Consider the following 23,056-nt stretch of genomic DNA (forward strand, 5'->3'; position numbering starts at 1 on the left):
ATATCCACACGAGGCAAAGCACCGATCGAAGCTTTTAGATTTCCCCGGGGTGCTAGCTCCCCTGCAGAGATGGCTATTGATGGCTGATATCCTCCCTATCAATCAACTCTTGAATGCCTAAGGGAGGAGGAAGAAGAAGGATGGTTCAATGGAAGGAGAACAAAAATCCGCAGCTTTTTCTTTTTCCTTCGCGTTGGAACCAAGGAAGGGGATGAAGTAGACCACGCCAAGAGCTTCTTTTCTCTTGCTTCCTTGTGGCTGAAAGGAGGAATGGAAGGAGGTTCCTTGCTGCTATAAATCTCAAGAAAAACCATAAAAAATTCGTAGCCCCTTTGAACCCCTCTTTTATGGTGTGTGGATAGAGATAAGCTCCTAAATTTTAGGAGCTCATCTTTATCCCATTGTGAATTCAAAATAGGAGGGGTGTGGCCCCTCCTTTTTCCCTCACGCCACCAGCCAAGGGAGGGCTCCCTCTTCTCCCATTTGGTTAGCCCCCACTCAATCTAATTAAGTGGGGAGGGTTGGGTCCAAGTGCTAGGATTCAATCCTATTCAAAATAGGATTTGCACCCATTTCAATTTCCTCCAAATCCTAATCTAATTAGGATTTAATTGAACCATGACTCAATTGAACTCTTCAATCCTAATCTAATTAAGAGTCTTTTAATTAATTAGATTAAAATTAAAATTAATTAGGACTTAAGGAAATCCTAATCTAATTAGGACTTGCTAAATTTCAGCCCTAAGGCAATTAGGACTTTAGAAATCCTACTCCAAGTAGGACTCTAATTTAATTTGAAATTATAATCCAATTAGGACTCCAAGGATCTTACTCCAAGTAGGACTCATGATCAAGTCCAATTAATTAAATCCAATTAATTAAATTAAATTGTAATCCGATTGCAATTATTCCTTCTTCAAGTCACTAACTCTTAGCGGGTTAACCAATTATCCATCAAATTAATTATTTGTTATTCCTAATTACAATTCAACCATCGGATCGGTTAATACCTCTAATGTGTGTGACCCCATAGGTTCTATTCTGACTATTAGTGAGATATATTGCGATCTCTATCACAATATCATTGAATACTCCTTTCAATGGGTTGAAATAATTTCAACTCAACTCACCAGGGATCATCGACCATCAAGATGGTCCCTGTGAGTCTCACCATCCACCAGTGACACCTAGCAGTATGTAGTGGCTACCCAGCAGAATAGAATGATGAACCTCTAGGTGGAGTTATCATAGGATAAAATTCTTCTATTGTGGATCCCTATAGAACAGAGGTCATGGATAACTCGTCAAATCCCGTCGTCTGTAATATGTCTAGATTTATTCAACTTGACTTCGAGAGTGGAAAACTCTTTCTCCACTGTATATACTGCCCTAGCCAAGGTCTTAGAACTCAGTCTTATAAATCACATACGATCATTCCTCATCTATCAAGGTCGATAGATTCCATGTAGGTGAATACCCTACTCCTACAGTGAACCTACTGCAGCCAATCTACACTACAAGGATCCATATGACTAGAGACCATATATATGTGTAGTCAAACTACAATAACCTCACTGTGAGTAGCTGAATCTCTGCAGGTCAAAGGACCAGTCACACTACTGCAACATCAAGCAAGTCACCGATGAGTGGATAGACATCCAAGTGACTTCTTGTCTTGGTCATGCTCAGTACCCTTGTTCTCTAACAAGCACATATACTATCATTTTAGTGTCTCTGCACTATAGACTCGAGCCTCGTCCATCCATAAGGAAAGCGATCTGTGCACTAATCGGATCGATCACCTTCCTCGTGATGATCCATTGATCAAGAGCATTTAGAAATTAATCACCAATGATACATAGCTCAAATTCTCAACTCTTGAGAATATGTATCATCATCTTATTAATTTCTTGGACGATTCATAGACACATAAACAATATGAATGAAAAGATGCCCTTTTATTATTCAATAATAATAAAGTCAAGTACAAATTTATGTTTCAGAATTAATAATGTGTTTGCCAGATTGGCTTCTAGGGCATACATCTAACAATCTTCCACTTGCACTAAAGCCAATCAGTCATATATCTAAATCCCATCTTCTCAAGGTGGGTTTCAGTCTTCTACTGATTTAACTGCTTAGTGAGCAGGTCCGCCAAGTTGTCCGCGAAGTCTACTCTCTGCACCTCGACATATTTTTTCTCGAGGTAGTCGCATATGAGGTGAAAGCGCCACTCTATATGTTTGAAATTCTGATGAGACCTTAGCTCCTTAGCAAGAGCTATGGCGTCATTATTATCGCAGTAGAGTGTGATGGCATTACATCTAGCTCTGCAATGAATTTCTTGAACCAGAAGGCTTCCTTTGCAGCTTCAGAGGCGGCGATATACTCAGCTTCCATAGTAGAATCAGCAATGATCGGTTGTTTGGAACTCTTCCAATTTACCGTACCACCATTGCACAAGAACACATATCCAGATGTAGACTTTCTATCATCAATATCAGTCATGAAATGTGAATCTGTGTATCCTTCTACCTTTAACTTTGATGATCCTCCAAAAATCAAGAACAAATCTTTAGTTCTTCTCAAGTACTTAAGAATATTCTTTACAGCTGTCCAGTGCTCTTCGCCTGGATTCGACTGATATCTGCTAGTGACACTCACAGCAAGGGCTATATCAGGTCGTGTACACAACATGGCATACATGAGACTCCCTATTGCCGAAGCATAAGTGATCTTGCTCATGCGTTGAATCTCTTCTGATGTGTTGGAGCACATCTTCTTGGAGAGATGAATCCCATGCCTAAGGGGTAATAGACCCTTTTGGAGTTTTCCATGTTGAACCTTTTCAGCACTTCCTCTATGTACATCTTCTGTGATAGGCCAAGCATCCTTTTAGATCTATCTCTATAGACCTTAATCCCCAAAATATAGGATGCTTCCCCAAGGTCTTTCATGAAGAACTCTTTTGACAACCAGACCTTGACCGAGGTTAGCATGGGAATATCATTTCCTATCAGGAGGATGTCGTCTACGTACAGTACGAGAAACACGACAGCCCTCCCACTAACCTTCTTGTAAACAAACGGTTCCTCTTCGTTCTTGATGAAATCAAACGATTTGATCACATCATTGAAACGAGTGTTCCAACTCCGAGATGCTTGCTTCAGTCCATAGATGGACTTTTGCAGCTTGCAGACTTTGTGATCACCATCACTAGAAGTGAAACCCAAAGGCTGCTCCATATAAATATCTTCATCAAGATATCCATTCAGAAAAATAGTTTTCGCATCTATCTGCCATATTTCATAATCATGAAATGCTGCAATGGCAAGCAATGTTCGAATGGATTTCAGCATGGCTACATGTGAAAAGGTCTTCTGATAGTCAATGCCTTCGCGCTGACTATACCCTTTCGCCACTAGCCTTGCCTTATGGGTCTCTACCTTTCCATCCGAACCTATCTTCCTTTTGTAGATCCATTTGCATCCAATAGGTACTATACCCTTTGGTGGATCTACTAAGATCCAGACTTGGTTGGAATACATGGAGTCTATCTCTGACTTCATAGCTTCCAGCCATTTTTCGGAATCAATATCTGATATCGCCTCGTTGTAGGTATTGTGATCCTGTACATGTACCCTATCTCCCATAAGGAAAATTTCCTCGGTATCCTCTATAAACTGAAAGAGTAGATACCCTATAAGCCAATCATTTGATGGGTTTCTCTTTGTAATCCTACAAATCATGTACTTTGACACTCGATATATATCAATAAAGGCATTGTGTTTCATCATTTGCTGCTTATCTATTTTATTATTGGATGATGAACCCCATAAATTAGGACATTGGTTTTAGGGTTATGATGAGATCATACCAGTGAGACCTAAAATCCAAAAATCCTAATTTAGAATATTCCCAGTCAAATTGATATATTGAGTCGGAGATCAATATTACCGGAAAGACTGGCACATCTTATGTATGCTCAATGTAGAGGGTGATTGATCTCACAATCACTTGTGTGAGACACTAATACAAAGATGTGGGTGCTCATTAGAGGAATGAGTTCAGTGAAATGACCAGCCATGAGAACATCTTATGGATTCTTACTTAATTATCAAAAGATGGTTCTCATAGTGGAGTTGTGCAAGTGATCCTTAGACCTGAGATCACCATGGTACCTTGTGCACTTGAAGCTATGTTTTGGTTTACCCTCATTCACGACATTGCGTTGTGTACGGGGTATTCTGGATATGGTGGATTTTGTACGAAGGTTGTGAGTAGGTCAACAAGGAATCAGTCACTTCTAGTAAGAGAAGGTAACATCCTACTTACTCTAATCTTATGATGATTCAAGAAGCCTTTGATCAAAGCAAAATGAATATTAGAAAGAGTTTCTAATGTTTCATTGTTTGAATTATCATATAAAAGATTGAGAGATACATGAATAAGTGATTGAGTTTGATATTGATCCATACTCATGCACTTATTTAGGATGTAGTATGACTGAGGAATTGAATTGCACAGTAACTTGCCACTGAAGGGTATGTTTGGATTTGTCCAATACATTCCTCATCTTTTGGGTCGACATGATACGTTACTAGACGTCAATCATGTCTTGTGGGTTGATCGGATCAAAGAGTTTGATTAGATCAAAGCATCAGAAAGGTTCTGATTGCTAAGTCAGGTTTAGCACTAAATTGAACCTAAATTGGATTAGAGGTATTCTAATCAGGTTAGGTCAACTTGCACCTGCACCTACTGCTGGCTAAGATAAGGAACCCAATAGGTCACACACAAGGAAATTGATCAAGGGTCTAATTGGATTAGATCATGTTTGCAAGATGAACATGCTAGCACGTGTTGCAAACCCTAGCTCCTGATTCAAATTAAATTCGAATCTGATTCTTAGGTTAGGTTGATCTAATATGATTAGATCATGACCTAATATGGGTTAGCCAAGAGTTGGAACCCATTTGGCTTTAATTAGACCTGATTTGATTAGGTTTAATGTTTTCTTTAAGTTGGTTAAACCCAATTGGATTGGGTTTGATAGGGCCTTCACTTCTGGACCATTGGATCGCTTCCTGGATGAAGGATCTGGTCCACTGGTTGGCGCCTTCATCTGGACCATTGGATGGCTTTCCGGATGAAGGATCTGGTCCACTGGTTAGCGCCTGAATCTGGACCACTGGATGGCTCTCTGGATGAAAGATCTGGACCGTTGCTCAGCGCCTGAATCTGGACCATCGGTGATGGCATCTTGCTTCTGGACCATTGGATGGCACCCTGGATGATGATGCCTTGATCTGGACCATTAGATGGTGCCTAAATCTGGACCATTGGCTTTGATTCACTGCATTTGGGCCCTTGGATCATCAGGATTTAAGAGGGAGACTTTGGTTGACCTATAGTCACGATGCAGTCACATATATAATAAAAATATTTATATGGTTCAGTCTACCATTTCTTTTCTTGCATGTATATATATATAATAAAAAAAAATCCTTATGATGACAAGTCTGGCCTCGTGGCGTAGTCTGGTTCGAGTAATTAAGCCCGAGGGGTGTTTCACTTAATGTCTTGAGCCAACTGGATCGGGGGTCATTGGCTGAAAGCTCGCTACATGGACCTTACTAGAGCCTAATGGGATTGGATAGCTGTAGTTGTCATGTGTATTGAAAAAAAAAAAATTGAAAAATTGAAATAAAAATAATGAGTTGGTTAGGCTGAACCTAGTGACATGTGGTAATGGCTGGTTTGACTCCATTGTATTGGACCTCCGTGTACCCAGGTTGTTTAGTTGAGATTGATAACTCTTTCTTTACATGCGAACCATTCATGACAGATTTAGACAACATGTGATATTCTGAAAATTTGATGGATCAAGTTCTAATAAATTGTAGAAAACACTTGTGAACTTGAGTAGTGCACCTAAAACTCAGGCGGTGCCCTGTTGTGGTGGAGGTATTAGTACTCTGAGAAAGTCATGCGGTTTGATGCACACTACACTTTTATATTTCCTTGCCTTGACAGTTGCCATGCTTGAAAATATATATCAATTAATTACATGTGTATTAGCTTAAGATTTATTTCATATTTCTATTAGAATCTCATGTCATATCATTCATGATGTTTGTGGGTAGCATCCCTGAAAACCCTCACGAGACAACACTCGTCCACTAGGGTAACCTAGGGGTTTAACGGCTTGTTGCACGTGCTAAGTGCAATCGTGATTCCTACGAAAGTGAGTATTTATCTTAATTTTATGCAATTAGTTCTAATAAAACATCAAAGGATGAACCAACACTTTTTGTACTCTCATATTATTATTTACTCTGAATTGCTAGAGACTAGCAATAAGCTAGTTGGGGGGTGTGATGAGAGCACAAAAGTGCGATCTACACATCACTTAAATTAGTATTATTGCTAACAAATAATGATAGAAGTGCTGTATTAATATTATATTTTTGTGGGGTGCAGGTGATCGGAAATCAAAGTTAAAATGCACAGTGGGTTCAAAAAGATGCATCATAGTAGGTGACTAGTCAACCACATGAGGTCAGTCCCAGTTGCAGCCACAAGCCACATCCAGCAGCAGCATGTCCTCCCCATTTCGACTAAGTCCATTTGAAGGAATCCTGCACACATCCGTGCTTCAGCCGAGCCCATATCACAACGTCCATGAGCCTTCTTCCCGTCCAGGTTCATCACCCACGCATCCAAGCAGCCGAGTCCCAGCGTCCGTGCCCCATTCTCACGTGTTCCCGCGATGCAAGCAATTGCAATCCTCCCGTCTTCTCCGCGTGCACCATCCCAGCAAAGTCCAGCCATCCACGGTTCATCTCCCATGCATCCAAGGCCCTTCTACCAGCTTCCCACGCGTCCGACTGATCCTCCCACGCATCTCACGCGCTCTAGCTTTCGGATTCCACGATCAGATCTCACAATCCCTGAGTTCCGACTTCATCCCACTTCTTCCGCCTCATCCGCGAAGCTCCCGAATTTTTCTCCCCACCAGCGCATCTTCCGGATCTCATGCGTTGGAGCATCCCGCAATGCAAGCGATCGCAATCCAGCTTCTCCCGAGTTCCAGCCGCATCCAACGCCTCCCAGCCATTCGCGAGCGTCTTCCCAACGTCCGCATCCCATCCGTCCACATCCTGCAGCCGTCCGCGTTCGAAGATCCCGCATCCCAGCAAAGTCCCGGCCGTCCGCGTGCAAAAATCCACCGCGATCCAGCCTCTCCCAGACATCCCGCGTTCGTGATCTCAGCGTATGCGTCCCAGGTTCTCCCAGTTCTCAGCAGTCCACGCATCCCAGCTCCCCTCGAATCTCCAACGATCCACCCGCGAAGCTCCCAGCGTCCGCGTGCATCCCGCGAAGATCGCGATCCATCCACGTCCGAGCTTCTCGCGTCTGGGATACTCGGCATCTCCACGTATTCTGGGAGATCAGGGACTCATCGCATTTTAAAAGGAGGGCTCTCTCGGCTGGGAGGAGGTATCCCTCATTCGGAAGAAAAGAAGAAACAGAGGAGAGCCCTCTGTCAAAAGAAAAAAAAAAGAAAGGGAAACAGGGCCTCCCCTGTTTCCGAAAAGAAAAAGAAAAAAATGAAAGGGGGATTAATGTTTTCAATGAGTGGCTAATTCTTAGGGAGGGAGATGGATGAACCTTTGATGTATTGCTCTTTGAAGTAAACTCTAAACTTTTGCCTTGAATGAATTATATTTACTGATATGTTTTTGATCTATGCATAGTTATTTCGTAGATAGTTCTTAAATGGATTATGATTATTGATATATGGTTGCTTTAGTATTTGATTCGTCGTAGACGTAGAAAGCACGACGAATGCTTAGAAATTGAGTTCATATATTCATGAAACATATACCATGATTAGATCTATCCTACCACTCATTTTTAATCAAGAACCATAGAGTTTATTTCTTGGATGCAATATCGTCAAGGGGGATTCCAGATCCCTACCATCTTTATTTTATTGAACTTTGTTTATTGCTATATTGTTCTCCGATTTTAATTTCTGAAAATTAAAACATAATTTTAATCCACAAATTTATTGAATTAATTAATCTAAAATTATATTAAATAATCTCATATATATTTCGTTCCCTGAGGATTCGACCTCGGACTTTCGAGAATTTACTACTTGTGCGATTCTCCTGCACTTGGGAGAACAATTTTATTTTTGCATCAAGTTTTTGGCGCTGTTGCCGGGGAACGGCTGATTTATTAGTATATTTTTAGAGTTAATTTTTAGTTGATTTGTTAGTATTTTTCTTTTGAAAAAAAAAAAAAAATTTTGAATCTTTATTGCTGTTTTTTTTATTCCCTGCACAGTCTGCATCAAACTCTGATATCGGAGTAATTCACCGTCTGATTGGATTCAAATTTGGTCGTCGGGTGCAGGACCTGTGTTTCTTTCATCTGAACGGTCTGATTGACATTCTGATACTTTTACGACCATTATATTAATCTGAAACCTTGCTACTGTCTGTTTTGAATTTTCTGTGTTTAAATTTTTTTTTTTTAGAATCAGAATTTTATTATTATCATATCTCATTAACCCTTGTTGCTAGTTTAAAATTGATAAGAACTTTAAGAAAAGATCAAGGGTGATCATTAAAAGAATAAATAAATAAATAAACTCTGAAACTTTGTATGCTAGGGTGGAATAGGGACGACACCGGTCGATTAAGTCGTACAACTTTAGATCATCCCTTAGGACACATCCTTGAAATTCCTTCGCAGTATCTCACACCTTTTGAGATGGCAAATTTTTCTGATGATGTAGGAAGTCACCATGGTGATGAAGGTAGACCCCCAGTTATGACACTTCGACAATATTTACACCCTACTAGGACTAGTCAACCTTCATGCATGATTATTCCTGAAAATGTAGGACACTTTGAAATTAAACCAGGAGTAATTCAATTGCTGCCAAAGTATCATGGAATGGAATCTGAGAACCCTTATCTTCACCTTAAGGATTTTGAGGAAATTAGCATCACATTTAGAGTGCCAAATGTATCGGAAGATGTCCTTAAATTGACCTTGTTTTCTTTTTCCTTAAAGGATAAAGCCAAAACATGGCTGAACTCCTTGAGACCTAGATCGCTAGGAACATGGCAGGATATGCAAAGAGAATTCTTGAAAAAATTCTTTCCCGTACAAAGGACTAACTTTTTGAAAAGACACATTAGTAACTTCCAACAAAAAGACCATGAAACATTTTATGAATGCTGGGAGAGATTTAAAGATTTGCTTCTCTCTTGTCCTCATCACGGGTTTGAAACATGGAGAACCATTAGTTTCTTTTACAAAGGGTTGTCTCCACAATTAAAACAATTTATAGACACTATGTGTAATGGTCTATTTTTGGAAAAGCAACCCGATGAGGCATGGGATTATTTAGATTCTCTCGCAGAGACTGCACAATTATGGGATACAGGGGATAGAGTGAATAAACCTTTGGCTAAGCCTACTAGCATTGGACACGGGGGCCTTTACAACCTTAGTACTCAGGATGATATTCAGGCTAAAATGGCAGCCCTTACTAGGAAGGTAGAGGAAATTGAACTTAGAAGGATTGAACCCGTCAAGACCTTAGAATATAACAGCGAGTGTTGTAGGATTTGTGAGATGCCTGGTCATCTCACCACTGATTGCCCCACAATACCCGCATTCAAGGAAGTCTTGCATGATCAGGCCAATGTTATGAATACATATCAAAAATCTTTTAATAATCCTTTTTCGGGTACTTATAACCCTGGATGGAAGAACCATCCAAATTTCAGGTGGAGGAATGACCAACCTCAACAAGTATATAACCCAACTCCTCCACCACCGCAACCTCATTATGCACACGCACCCCCTCAAAAACCCAGTCTCGAAGAAACTTTGCAATCTTTCATGCAAGGTCAAGCTAAAATCAATGATGACTTAAGAAATCAACTGACAACGCTGACCACTGTTTTAAGTGCTCAAGAGAAAGGTAAGCTACCAGCTCAACCACAACCTAATCCTCAAATCTATGGCGGTAGCAATGCATCATCTTCAACTTCGCATAGAGAACAAGCAAAGAGTATAATAACTTTGCGAAGTGGAAAGGTTATTGACCGACCAGTCCCAGAACAAACACAAGTCATACCTGATTCTGACCCTCCCAAGACAAAAGAAAAGGATAATGAAGAAAATGAAGCACCAACATCTACTGAAAAAATTGAATGTCCTTTTCCTGCACCATTTCTACAAAGCTTAAAGCCCTTGCAAAAGCTTGAACCAAACTCTGAAATTCTTGAGCTTTTTAAGCAAGTAAAAATTAATGTACCTCTTCTTGATGCAATCAAACAAGTGCCCTCCTATGCAAAATTTTTAAAAGATTTGTGCACTGTCAAGCGTCGTTTAAATGTCAAGAAGAAGGCATTTCTGGCTGAAAATGTGAGTGCAATTTTACAGCATAACAATCTTCCTAAATATAAGGATCCAGGTTGCCCAACTATCTCGTGCATCATTGGCAATTTTAGGATTGAGCGAGCATTGCTAGATTTAGGAGCGAGTGTGAACTTGTTGCCATATACGGTATATGAGCAACTCGGTTTGGGTGAGTTGAAGCCAACAACTGTGACCTTACAATTAGCTGACCGGTCAGTGAAGGTCCCTCGAGGGATTATCGAAGATGTGTTGGTCCAAGTAGACAAGTTCTATTTTTCTGTCGACTTTATCATACTGGACACACATCCGGCTTCCAATTCACCATCTCAGATTCCAGTCATCTTAGGACGTCCATTCCTTGCAACTTCTAATGCATTGATCAATTGTAGGAATGGTATCATGAAGCTTTCTTTTGGCAATATGACTTTGGAACTGAACGTCTTTAGTATAGGCAAACAACCCAGTGATCATGAAGAAAGTAAAGAAGTTGAATGGGTTGAAACCATTGCGGAAGAATATTTGTTAAAAGAAACATTTACTGAATTGACCGACAATGGTTTGATAGATTGGTGTTCTGAAGGTACTGCTGATGATATGGTCCCACCTATTTTAGATAACTCGGATGTCATGATGGTCAATGGGTGGAGACCGAGAATAGAGGAATTTGAACAGTTGCCACCTCTAAAAGCAAAGATAGTACCATCCCATGAACAAACACCTAAGCTCGAGTTGAAACCTTTACCGAAGGAACTCAAGTATGCCTTTCTTGGACCCGAGGATACATTTTCTATAATCATCTCATCTGATCTGGATCATGCCCAAGAAAGAAAATTACTTGGTGTTCTAAAGAATCATAAAGGAGCTTTAGGATGGTCTATTGCCGACTTGAAGGGGATTAGCCCTTTAATTTGCACGCACAGGATATATTTGGAGGACAATGCCAAAACCACAAGGCAAATGCAACGCAGGTTGAATCCTACGATGAGAGATATGGTTAAAGCAGAAGTCCTCAAGTTGCTTGATGTGGGTATTATTTACCCAATTTCCAACAGTAAATGGGTAAGTCCTACTCAAGTCGTTCCTAAGAAGTCGGGTCTGACGGTAGTCAAAAATGAGCAGGGTGAACTAGTTCCAACTCGTGTTCCGACGAGTTGGCGCATGTGTGTTGACTACCGAAAATTGAATTTGGTCACTAGGAAAGATCACTTTCCCCTACCCTTCCTAGACCAAGTTTTAGAAAGAGTTGCAGGACACAATTTCTATTGTTTTCTCGATGGCTATTCTGGATACTACCAAATCGAGATTTCACCAGAAGATCAAGAGAAGACTACCTTCACTTGTCCTTTTGGCACATTCGCTTTCCGTCGGATGCCATTCGGGTTGTGTAATGCACCTGCAACATTCCAAAGATGCATGCTCAGTATTTTTGAAGACATGAATGAGAAATTTTTAGAAGTGTTTATGGATGATTTCTCTGTTTTTGGCGATTCTTTTGATGATTGTTTGTTATATTTACAAACTGTCTTATCTCGGTGTATAGAAAAGAATCTGATACTGAATTGGGAGAAATGCCACTTCATGGTGCCAAAGAAAATTGTCCTAGGACATATTGTTTCATCGAAGGGCATGGAAGTTGATAGAGCTAAGATTGACTTAATCGCCAAGCTACCTGCACCCAAGACGGTTAGAGATGTTAGATCATTTTTGGGTCACGCGGGATTTTATAGGAGGTTCATCAAGGACTTTAGTGTCATAGCTCGACCATTATATAACCTCTTATCCCTTGATACACCGTTCGATTGGACCGAAACATGTCAAGAGGCATTCGAAAAATTGAAGGCTATGCTTAGCACTGCACCCATCGTGCGACCACCTGATTGGTCATTACCTTTTGAGATCATGTGCGATGCTAGTGACTATGCGATAGGAGCTGTCCTAGGACAACGCAAGGATAATAAGCCATATGTCATCTACTATCAAGCAAAATCTTAAATGATGCTCAAATGAATTACACCACCACCGAGAAGGAATTGCTTGCGGTAGTATTTGCATTAGACAAATTTCGCTCTTATATCCTTGGTGCTCCTATTGTTATCTTTACAGATCATGCAGCGCTAAAATATTTATTGGATAAGAAAGATGCCAAACCACGCTTAATACGATGGATACTTCTACTCCAGGAATTTGACATCACTATCAAAAATAAAAAGGGAGTAGAGAATGTGGTTGCTGACCATCTATCACGGCTAGTTGTTCATGATTTGGTGCCACAGTTGCCCATCAAGGACTCGTTCCCTGAAGAACAATTGTTTGCACTTTCTACTATGCCGTGGTATGCTGATATTGTAAACTTTCTTGTCACGAACCGGATGCCGGAGCATTGGGGATCAAATGATAAGAATAATTTCTTGCGTGAAGTAAGGAGTTATTATTATGATGCCCCCTATTTGTTCAAGTATTGCAATGATCAAATCTTTAGAAGATGCATACCGGATCAGGAGATTCAAAGTGTACTCTCTTTTTGTCATGCCAGTGCTTGCGGAGGACACTTTGCATCTAAGAAAACAGCAGCTAAGGTGTTACAATGTGGTTTTTATTGGCCTACACTATTTAAAGATGCCCACGAGTTCTGTAGGACATGTGACCCATGTCAACGTATTGGAAGTCTAACTCGTAGGCAAATGATGCCTCTTCAGCCCATTACTGCTATTGAAATTTTTGACATGTGGGGCATGGATTTTATGGGCCCATTTCCACCATCTTTTGGATATGAGTATATTTTAGTTGGTGTTGAGTATGTGTCAAAATGGGTAGAAGCTGTTGCCTGTAGAACTAATGATCACAAACCTGTTTTGAAATTTCTAAAAGAAAATATTTTTTCACGATTTGGGATGCCCAAGGTTATAATTAGTGATGGGGAAAAACATTTCTGTAATAAGCCTTTTGAGATCCTATTGCAAAAGTACGGTATCACTCATAGAATTGCAACTCCTTATCACCCGCAGACTAGTGGCCAAGTAGAGTTAGCCAATCGGGAAATTAAACGAATTTTGGAGAAAACGGTGAATCCATCACGCAAAGATTGGCCTTTAAAACTTTTTGACGCATTGTGGGCTTACCGTACTGCTTATAAAACTATTCTTGGTATGTCCCCGTATCGGCTAGTCTATGGAAAAGCATGTCATCTACCTGTTGAAATAGAGCATAAATCGTATTGGGCCATTAGAAAATTAAACTTTGAACTGTCAGATGCTGGTTTCGCTAGAAAATTACAATTAAGTGAATTGAATGAAATTCGTCGGGATGCGTATGACAATGCTAGACTTTGTAAAGAACGAATGAAAATTAGGCATGATAACTCAATTCTAAGAAAATCTTTTGAGCCTGCACAAAAAGTTCTTTTGTATGACTCTCGCTTACATCTGTTTTCTGGAAAGTTACGATCAAGATGGACAGGTCCTTTCATTGTAAAAACTGTTTTTCCACACGGGGCAGTTGAAATTGAGAATCCACAGGATGGTCAAATTTTTAAGGTAAATGGACACAGATTAAAACCTTTTCTTGAAAATTTTGCAGATGAAGAGGACTCCTTTTTCTTGGGGGAGCCTTCTTATGACTGAACATGAAGGCCAAGGTACGTGTATATTAGTTAGAATAAAATTTTTTCTTTTATTTCTAGTTTTCTTCTTATTTTGTAGGTCTTTTTTTTTGAAAATCAACAGCTCAAGGTATTCTTCTTCTCTCTATTATTTTCTCTATTGTCTCTCATATATAGTTTTCTTGCATTTTTTTTACATTGAGGACAATGCAATGTTTAAGTTGGGGGGAGGGAAATTTTGATCCAAAAAAAAAAAAAAACTTGTTTTTGCATTTGATTTATTCTATTGCTTTCTTTTCTGAGCAAATGCACATGTATTTTCATATTGAGTTTGTGCAACTATTAAGGCAAGGAACACATGCATACTATGACTGATCAGAGACCTATTATTAGATCCCCACACGTGTACTAAATGACAATAGGAAGGCCTCAGGAGTTCATATTTGTTAACTGCATTTTTGTTAGCCTTATCCATGAAAGAAGTATGAGTATTCTTGTTCGTACCATAAGGTTCAGGATTTGGTTTTCACATAAAGATAGAGGTTGAATATCCCGACTAGATTACTTAGGTGCCTTATGATCCGACTTTGGTTGACCTATAGTCACGATGCAGTCACATATATAATAAAAATATTTATATGGTTCAGTCTACCATTTCTTTTCTTGCATATATATATATAATAAAAAAAAAAATCCTTATGATGACAAGTCTGGCCTCGTGGCGTAGTCTGGTTCGAGTAATTAAGCCCGAGGGGTGTTTCACTTAATGTCTTGAGCCAACTGGATCGGGGTCATTGGCTGAAAGCTCGCTACATGGACCTTACTAGAGCCTAATGGGATTGGATAGCTGTAGTTGTCATGTGTATTGAAAAAAAAAAAATTAAAAAATTGAAATAAAAATAATGAGTTGGTTAGGCTGAACCTAGTGACATGTGGTAATGGCTGGTTTGACTCCATTGTATTGGACCTCCGTGTACCCAGGTTGTTTAGTTGAGATTGATAATTCTTTCTTTACATGCGAACCATTCATGACAGATTTAGACAACATGTGATATTCTGAAAATTTGATGGATCAAGTTCTAATAAATTGTAGAAAACACTTGTGAACTTGAGTAGTGCACCTAAAACTCAGGCGGTGCCCTGTTGTGGTGGAGGTATTAGTACTCTGAGAAAGTCATGCGGTTTGATGCACACTACACTTTTATATTTCCTTGCCTTGACAGTTGCCATGCTTGAAAATATATATCAATTAATTACATGTGTATTAGCTTAAGATTTATTTCATATTTCTATTAGAATCTCATGTCATATCATTCATGATGTTTGTGGGTAGCATCCCTGAAAACCCTCACGAGACAACACTCGTCCACTAGGGTAACCTAGGGGTTTAACGGCTTGTTGCACGTGCTAAGTGCAATCATGATTCCTACGAAAGTGAGTATTTATCTTAATTTTATGCAATTAGTTCTAATAAAACATCAAAGGATGAACCAACACTTTTTGTACTCTCATATTATTATTTACTCTGAATTGCTAGAGACTAGCAATAAGCTAGTTGGGGGGTGTGATGAGAGCACAAAAGTGCGATCTACACATCACTTAAATTAGTATTATTGCTAACAAATAATGATAGAAATATTGTATTAATATTATATTTTTGTGGGGTGCAGGTGATCGGAAATCAAAGTTAAAATGCACATTGGGTTCAAAAAGATGCATCATAGTAGGTGACTAGTCAACCACATAAGGTCAGTCCCAGTTGCAGCCACATCCAGCAGCAGCATGTCCTCCCCATTTCGACTAAGTCCATTTGAAGGAATCCTGCACACATCCGTGCTTCAGCCGAGCCCATATCACAACGTCCATGAGCCTTCTTCCCGTCCAGGTTCATCACCCACGCATCCAAGCAGCCGAGTCCCAGCGTCCGTGCCCCATTCTCACGTGTTCCCGCGATGCAAGCAATTGCAATCCTCCCGTCTTCTCCACGTGCACCATCCCAGCAAAGTCCAGCCGTCCACGGTTCATCTCCCATGCATCCAAGGCCCTTCTACCAGCTTCCCACGCGTCCGACTGATCCTCCCACGCATCTCACGCGCTCTAGCTTTCGGATTCCACAATCAGATCTCACAATCCCTGAGTTCCGACTTCATCCCACTTCTTCCGCCTCATCCGCGAAGCTCCTGAATCTTTCTCCCCACCAGCGCATCTTCCGGATCTCATGCATTGGAGCATCCCGCAATGCAAGCGATCGCAATCCAGCTTCTCCCGAGTTCCAGCCGCATCCAACGCCTCCCAGCCATTCGCGAGCGTCTTCCCAACGTCCGCATCCCATCCGTCCACATCCTGCAGCCGTCCGCGTTCGAAGATCCCGCATCCCAGCAAAGTCCCGGCCATCCGCGTGCAAAAATCCACCGCGATCCAGCCTCTCCTAGACATCCCGCGTCCGTGATCTCAGCGTATGCGTCCCAGGTTCTCCCAGTTCTCAGCAATCCACGCATCCCAGCTCCTCTCGAATCTCCAACGATCCACCCGCGAAGCTCCCAGCGTCCGCGTGCATCCCGCGAAGATCGCGATCCATCCACGTCCGAGCTTCTCGCGTCCGGGATACTCGGCATCTCCACGTATTCCGGGAGATGAGGGACTCATCGCATTTTAAAAGGAGGGCTCTCTCGGCTGGGAGGAGGTATCCCTCATTCGGAAGAAAAGAAGAAACAGAGGAGAGCCCTCTGTCAAAAGAAAAAAAAAGAAAGGGAAACAGGGCCTTCCCTGTTTCCGAAAAGAAAAAGAAAAAAATGAAAGGGGGATTAATGTTTTCAATGAGTGGCTAATTTCTTAGGGAGGGAGATGGATGAACCTTTGATGTATTGCTCTTTGAAGTAAACTCTAAACTTTTGCCTTGAATGAATTATATTTACTGATATGTTTTTGATCTATGCATAGTTATTTCGTAGATAGTTCTTAAATGGATTATGATTATTGATATATGGATTGCTTTAGTATTTGATTCGTCGTAGACGTAGAAAGCACGACAAATGCTTAGAAATTGAGTTCATATGTTCATGAAACATATACCATGATTAGATCTATCCTACCACTCATTTTTAATCAAGAACCATAGAGTTTATTTCTTGGATGCAATATCGTCAAGGGGGATTCCAGATCCCTACCATCTTTATTTTATTGAACTTTGTTTATTGCTATATTGTTCTCCGATTTTAATTTCTGAAAATCAAAACATAATTTTAATCCACAAATTTATTGAATTAATTAATCTAAAATTATATTAAATAATCTCATATATATTTCGTTCCCTGAGGATTCGACCTCGGACTTCCGAGAATTTACTACTTGTGCGATTCTCCTGCACTTGGGAGAACAATTTTATTTTTGCATCAATGACCATGACTCGGCTTCTTACCATGCCATATCTCATACGGTATGGTAGGAACGGATTTAGAGAGAACTCTATTCAATAAATAAATCGTGGATAGTAAGGCATCTCCCCAAAGAAACATAGGCAGATCTGTGAAGCTCATCATGGATCAGACCATATCCAATGGAGTCCGATTCCTCCTTTCCGACACCCCGTTGAGTTGAGGTGTACCCGGAGGCATCCATTGTGAGACTATGGCATTCTCCTTGAGATGGTCCCGAAATTTTCCACTAAGGTATTCTCCTCCTCGATCTGATCGAAGAGCTTTAAGGAGTTTTCCAGTTTGTTTTTCTACTTCATTTTTGAACTCTTTGAACTTTTCAAAAGACTCAGATTTGTATCTCATAAGATACATATACCCATATCATGAATAGTCGTCGGTAAAGATAATGAAGTACGAATAACGACCTCTGGCTAGCACATCAAATGGGCCACACACATCAGTGTGTACCAAGGTAAGTATTTTAGTGGTCCTCTCCCCATGTCCTACAAAAGGTAATCTAGCCATTTTTTCTTGAAGACAGGACTCACAAACTGGATATGACTCGAAAGTCAATGAAACGAGAAGCCCATCTTTCTCCATTTTGTTCATTATGTCCTCTCCAATATGGCCAAGTATGAGGTGCCACAAATACTTCTGGTTTATCTCATCTCTGGATCTTTTGGATCCTATGGCACTCACTACTTGCTTAGACACATTCATATACACATCAATATGCAAGTGATAGAGATTGTCAATCATGAAACTACGTATAACTAATTTATTTCTGAAATAAATAGAACAACAGTCTTTGTCAAATGTAAATACATGACCATCCTATGCTAAACTCGAAATAGAAATCAAATTCCTGCTAGCAGCAGAGACATAATAACAGTCTCTAAGCAATAAACTAAAATCAGACGGTAGTCGCAGAGGATAGGTGCCCACAGCTACAGCAGCAACTCTTGCCCCGTTGCCTACCCGAAGGGTTACTGCACCTTCCGCCAGCCTCCTACTTTTCTTTAGACCCTGCATAGTAGTGCACAAATGAGCACTAGAACCAGAATCTATAACCCAACTAGAAGTAGAAGAAACCGTAAGGTTAGTTTCAGCTACGAGTAAGTCTAACATACCTTCAGAAGGTGTGTCTGCCTTTTTGTTCTTCAGGCTCTCGAGATATGAAGGGTAGTTCCTTTTCCAATGGCCGTCGACGTTGCAGTGGAAACATTTTCCCTTGTCATTAGCCTTTTTCTTATGAACTTCCTTCTTCGGCTTTTGTTTTCCTTCATCTTCTTTACAGGCTTCTTTTTCTTCCAAGTAGAGTTTCTCTTGGAACCAGAAGTCAGCTCAGCAGCCAGAATAGAGCCCCTTGAAACTTTCAAGGCTCCCTCAGCAGTTACCAACATATTCAATAGTTCAGTCTTCGTGCATTCAATTTTATTCATATGGTAGTTTACTATAAACTGCCCAAATGAACCAGGAAGGAATTGTAGGATCAGATCTATCTGCAGTTCCTTATGCATGGTCATACCGAGCTTCTCAAGCTCCTCTAGGTCCTTGATCATAGTCAGACAGTGATCATGGACAGACTGCCCCTTGCGCATCTTTGCCTTGAAGATCCTTTTGGATACTTCAAAGCGTGTAGTGCGGCTCTGCTCACCATAAAACTCTTGCAGGTGTGCAGTATTTTCCTAGCAGTCTTCATGTTCTCATGCTGGTATTGAAGTTCATTAGTCATGGATGCCATGATGTAGCACTTGACCCTAATGTCATCATCTGTCCACTTTTGATGCGTCTCACGCTGAGCATCAGTAGGATGTGCTGGTAACCTGGGAATATCATTCTCGAGTACATACCCTAGTTTCTCACAATTCAAAACAATTTTGAGCTTTCTAAGCCAGTCTTTGTAATTGGTTCCGGTCAGTCGGTTGGTCTCAAGAATACGGGTTAAAGGATTTGAAGCTGACATTGTGATATGTAGAGAGTAAAGATTCTAGTTAGACTTTGTACTTGAACTTAATTTGTTCTAGAAACTTTTAAAACAAATATGCTCCTACTATTTTCTCGAATCCTTCATACTCCCCTGATGGAGAAACGAAAATCCTATGCGACTAAGATTTCTAGTGGGTACTGCGGTCTCACCGATTTACATGCCGCCTCACCTAACAGTTATTGGTGATATATAAATGGATGAGTGTACAACTCTTGTACAATGCTTCTCAAGCAAATTACAGTGGTACTTGGTCTCTAAGCCATGAAGACCTCACCTAACAGTTATTGGCCCCATTATTTAGTTAAGTCAGACCCACCGTATAACCGCAGAAATAAAGTTATCATTTGATCCTTACCTAACAGTTATTGGTGCCCAACCCCACCTTTACCCCGCAACATCTCATGTCTAATAGAGAGGTCCAATCCCCTGATGCTACTTGCCCACTGTGTCCAGTCGAGACAAATCAACACCGGAAAGACCTTAGCAGCTCTACTAGGTGGAAGACCTATGGACTTAATATTGCATAATCATATCTTAGTATTTGCAACTTAAGTTCTTCATAAGAGATAATCGAACAATTGGCCACGTAAGCAGGTAGGAGGCTCTCCTTACTCGGAGAGTAAGGTCCTAATTAAGTAACCACCTTTTAGGCTTGCCTAGATACCAATTAGATCAATTAATCTAATATGACTAACTCATGTGGGTTCACCCTCGACTGATTAGGGAGGTTTATAATTAGGTCTCACTCGATCGTGTATTCACTTCTCATGCAAATATAAATCTACCCGCATAGACATAAGCATTAAACATCCAGACATTTATCAACAAAATAAATATAATGGTGATGATGATGGATCCAGGATGGGGTCATTTTACAAGCACATGCACGTCAATTGGTTAGATCGTCTTCAACTCTTGATTCGATCTTGATCCCTTAGGTCCAATTGTGATCAACTCCTTGATCCATCTTCAATCAATCCTTGATCTCGATCCGCGCATGTTGAGCTTGTTGATGTACATATCGATCAACCATCGACGTGCAACACACATCACAGATTACATCCCATATTGCTTTAAAAATTAAATAAAAATAAAGAATTAATTACAACCCTTTTTCATGAGACACGCGGGTCTCTAATACATGAATTTAAGATGCACGCAGGCATCTAAAAATTAAAATTACATGCATCACAAAACATCGCAGAATATTTCAGCACATTCAAAAGGATCCATCCATGATCATCACCATACGCATCACATGCATAAAAATTATTTTTAGATCTATAATTTAACTGATTATTTCATCTCATGACTTGCTGATCATGCAAGATTTGATTCTAAACATTTGTAATCATATTATCAAAGCATTAGAATCATTAATCTAAGCATCCAAAAAAATCAGCATGCAAAAAAATCAGCAAGCTGAAAATTCTGCATACATAAATTTCAGCAAGCATAATCCCTTAAATTTCAGATCTAAAATGCCTTTAAAAATTTAATCCTAATTTTAATCTATATAACCATGGTTCTGATACCACTGTTAGGATCTGATGCATGCCGCAGAAAAATTTCAAACATTTTCAGATCTGCAGCGGAAGGCATGCAAGGTCCCGTTCATCGCATGAATGTATTTTAAAACCGTCGTTTGTAGATAGATTAGGATTAAATTCTTATAAACCATTTTAAAATCATTAAGAAGATTAGATCTTCATCTTGTGTAGGTAGATGGTCTCCGCAAATCTGATTTACATGGTATTTGATAAAGGTTCAGTGGAAGCCGCACACGCGTCCAGCCTCTACGGGTATCCACACGAGGCAAAGCATAGATCAAAGCTTTTAGATCTCCCCGGGGTGTTAGCCCCCTTGCAGAGATGGCTATTGATGGCTGATATCCTCCCTATCAATCAATTCTTGAATGCCTAAGGGACGAGGAATAAGAAGAATGGTTCAATGGAAAGAGAACAAAAACCCGCAGCCTTTTCTTTTTCCTTCGCGTTGGAACCAAGAAAGGGGATGAAGTAGACCACGCCAAGAGCTTCTTTTCCCTTGCTTCCTTGTAGCTGAAAGGAGGAATGGAAGGAGGTTCCTTGCTGCCAAAAATCCCAAGAAAAACCATAAAAAAATTCGTAGCCCATTTGAACCCCTCTTTTATGGTGTGTGGATAGAGATAAGCTCCTAAATTTTAGGAGTTCATCTTTATCCCATTGTGAATTCAAAATAGGAGGGGTGTGGCCCCTCCTTTTTCCCTCATGCCACCAGCCTACGCCCCTCCCTCTTCTCTCATTTGGTTAGCACCCACTCAATCTAATTATGTGGGAGGGTTGGGTCCAAGTGCTAGGATTCAATCCTATTCAAAATAGGATTTGCACCCGTTTCAATTTCCTCCAAATCCTAATCTAATTAGGATTTAATTGAACCATGACTCAATTGAACTCTTCAATCCTAATCCAATTAGGAGTCTTTTAATTAATTAGATTAAAATTAAAATTAATTAGGACTTTAGAAAATTCTATTGTAATAAGGACTTATTAAATTTCAGCCTTAAGGTAATTAGGACTTTAGAAATCTTACTCTAAGTAGGACTCTAATTTAATTTGAAATCCTAATCCAATTAGGACTCCAAGGATCCTACTCCAAGTAAGACTCATGATCAAGTCCAATTAATTAAATTAAATTGCAATCCGATTGCAATTATTCCTTCTTCAACTCACTGACTCTTAGCGGGTTAACCAATTATCAATCAAATTGATTATTTGTGATTCCTAATCACAATTCAACCATCGGATCGGTTAATACCTCTAATGTGTGTGACTCCATAAGTTCTATTCTGACTGGTAGTGAGATATATTGCGATCTCTATCACAATATCATTGAATACTTCTTTTAATGGGTTGAAATAATTCCAACTCAACTCACCAGGGATCATCGACCATCAAGATGGTCCCTGTGAGTCTCACCATCCACCAGTGACACCTAGCAGAATGTAGTGGCTACCTAGCAAAATAGAATGATGAATCCCTAGGTGCAGATATCATATGATAAAATCCTTCTATCGTGAATCCCTACATAATGGAGGTCATGGATAACTCGTCAAACGTCGTCGTCTGTCATATGTCTAGATTTATTCGACTTGAGTTCGAGAGTGGAAAACTTTTTCTCCACTGTATATACTGCCTGGCCAAGATCTTAGAACTCAGTCTTATAAATCACATAAGATCACTCCTTATCTATCAAGGTCGATAGATTCCATGTAGGTGTATACCCTACTCCTACAGTGAACCTACTGTAGCCAATCTACACTACAAGGACCCATATGACTAGAGACCATGTATATGTATAGTCAAACTACAATAATCTCACTGTGAGTAGCGGAATCACTGCAGGTCAAAGGACCAGTCACACTACTGCAACATCAAGCAAGTCACCGACGAGTGAATAGACATCTAAGTGACTTATTGTCTTGGTCACGCTCAGTACCCTCGTTCTCTAACAAACACATGCACAATTACTTTAGTGTCTCTACACTATGGACTCGAGTCTCGTCCATCCATAAGAAAAGCGATCTGTACACTGATCGGATCGATCACTGTCATCGTGATG

The 23,056-nt window shown here is 40.2% G+C and overlaps 1 pseudogene; it reads right to left on the bottom strand.

Moving 5' to 3' along the window:
• Positions 1 to 9,210: 9,210 nt before the first annotated feature.
• On the bottom strand, positions 9,211 to 9,308 carry LOC120107356 (annotated as a pseudogene).
• Between the last annotated feature and the right edge of the window lie 13,748 nt (positions 9,309 to 23,056).

The sequence above is a fragment of the Phoenix dactylifera genome, unplaced genomic scaffold (assembly GCF_009389715.1).
Source record: "Phoenix dactylifera cultivar Barhee BC4 unplaced genomic scaffold, palm_55x_up_171113_PBpolish2nd_filt_p 000835F, whole genome shotgun sequence".
NCBI classification, from domain to species: domain Eukaryota; kingdom Viridiplantae; phylum Streptophyta; class Magnoliopsida; order Arecales; family Arecaceae; genus Phoenix; species Phoenix dactylifera.